The sequence below is a fragment of the Lactuca virosa genome, chromosome 8 (genome assembly GCF_052849685.1).
Source record: "Lactuca virosa cultivar CGN04683 chromosome 8, Lactuca_virosa_CGN04683_v6, whole genome shotgun sequence".
NCBI classification, from domain to species: domain Eukaryota; kingdom Viridiplantae; phylum Streptophyta; class Magnoliopsida; order Asterales; family Asteraceae; genus Lactuca; species Lactuca virosa.
This window is the reverse complement of record NC_136433.1, coordinates 294140796-294143475: the sequence shown is the minus strand read 5'-3', so window position 1 is coordinate 294143475 and position 2680 is coordinate 294140796.

Genomic DNA, 2680 nt, shown 5'->3' with positions numbered 1-2680 from the left:
AATCACAATTATTACCATAATTAAATGTTAAATACATTAATTATAATAAATATTACCATAATAAATATAAAATTCATTAATAATCTCCATAATTAATGCATTTCACATTTAATTATGGTAATATTTTTTATAATTAATACTTCTTATATGTGCCCTTAGGGCACATATTAGAAAATCCCTAAATAAAAACACCGGACATCTCATAACTCATAAATCTAGAAAGATTACTTTGTCTCGTTTACCACTGAAACTCAAATCAACCAAAGATTATTTTACTTTTTTAGCCAAAGTTAAATAAACAATTTATAACGTGAATCAATCTGCAAATGGGAAATTTGTCTCTTATTCATACATAACGTCTCCCTCAAGCCCTCACCACCCCCTCTCTTTCTCTCTACAACTAATTGGACGATCCAGCGACACCACCACTTCTCTTTCTCTCTACATATAATCCGATGATCTCTGACACTTCCATCCTCCGTGCTCTCATCATCGATGACCTCTATACCTCTCACCAATTTCGAATCAGGGAGGAGATTCTAAATCTGAAATATTTTTTTCAATCTACAATTGATTATGAACAAAATTCCTAGTTCAATTATGCTTCTGGATTGATTTGTTTCTCCGATATCAAGTTCTGATAATGATCGAGTCAGGAAATTGGATCTCAAAAAAGCTATTTGCGATCGATACATGTGATTCAATAAACTCGACAACAATACGATGTTTCAGATTTAGTGATTTCCAAAGGTTTTCACCTTCACCGTCAATAGATCTGTTAGATCTACGATGTCGTCTCTGTTAATCACGGTAATGCCCCAAAATCGTTTGACCTAGTTAGTATAGGTGTTTAAGATCATCGTTCGGCTACTTGTCAATGTGTTCATTAATCATTATGTTAGGTTTTCGTTTGGACTTTCGTGCCATGATTATCGAGTTTAGAACTTTTTTGCATCGATCCATCGTAATCTTCTGTTTATTGCTTACACGATTCTGCTCTACATAATTCTGAATTAGTTTTTTGTTTTTTTCTTCTACAGGTCATATCCTTAATTCAAGTATTACACTTTGAAATAAACTAGTAGTAAATCTATATAGCTAATCAATGTTACCATTATCTCAAAGCTCTCTTATTTGATTGAAATCATAGATCACTGAAATGAATTTAGGAAAAAATATCATTTTTCTAATGCATGTATTATGTATTTTTATGAAACTGATACATCAATTTTTAGTTAATTGTTCCAGAGTTGATTTTTAAATGTTATTTCCTTGTTTCATGTCCTAAGTATTATGTTTGAATTATATTCACTCTTAGTCAAATTTGCACCATGAATATTGATTAGTAGGTATAAAAATTGTGCTGCTAAGGAATGCAATAAAATAATGATATTATATGTAGACATAAAGTATTGATATTATTAAAATTTTAATGTTCAAACATACAAAATATAATAGATAAAAATGAATTTGCATATCACTTACGATGGATAAATCTCCATTATTTGATTGGTTTTCACACTGATTAATGCATTATTAAATTATTAAATTGTCAATAAGAATCTTGAATTGTTGTATTAAATTGTGAATGATAGTCATAAACTGTTTTATTAAACTGTGAATGGGTGTTCTGATATATATGTTGCACACAAAGTGTTTGTTGAAATGCCTTAACGAAATTCGGTAAGTTATTAAGCTGTGAATATTTGCTTTTATGTATTAATTTGTGAATATGTAAGTTATTAAGTTGTGAATGTATTTTTTTGATGCACTAAGTTGTCAATTAGTGTCTTACATATTGAATTAGGTTGTAAATTAGTGTTTGAAATATTGTATTAAACTGTGAAATCTGTTTTTTTTTTTTTTTTGTTTATCCAAATCTGAAAGATCTGAATTTTCAGATCTAAAGTCAAAGATGCACTAATTTCTCGGATCTGGTTAGATCTTATGTGTTTGGTGTCATTCAGGCATAGATTTGGTGTGTACAAACCATCTCATGGTGGCTAGCAGGGGTTCCACCACTGAATCATATCTACATCAGATCTAATTTGTATGGTACACAAAAGGTATTTGATGAAAGTTTCAACAAAATAGGTATGTTCCTAATTTGTGAATATTGTGATTGAGAGTCCCGAATTGTGTTTATTAAACTGTGAATGAGTCCATAAATACTCTATTAAATTGTGAATTTGTGTGGTGCATTCTCTAAATGAGACTCACAAACTATTTTATTAAATTATAAATATAATTCTTGAAATGTAAGTTTTAAGCTGAGAATATTGTTGTGAATATACATTTATTGTGTACTGAACTGTGAGTTTTTTATATTAAACTGTGATTTTTGTGTATTAAATGTGAATATACTGTATTAAGCTGTGAATTAACTTTATTAAGCTATGAATTTACTATGAATTTTATGTTTGATTCTGAAATATGAGATGAAAGAAGCAATATACACAAATCTAGTCCTCCCCAATTTGAATAAAATACATTAAATTTAAACTATAAATATTATGTAAGATAAAATATAAAAAAACACTAGCTTCCAAATATCAACGTATAAATGTAAGTTTTAAGTTAAGAATATGGTTGTGAATGTATAGTTTTTATGTATTAGATTGTGAGTTTATTATACTAAATATGAATTGATTGTATTTAAGCAGCGTTTGACTGTATTAAG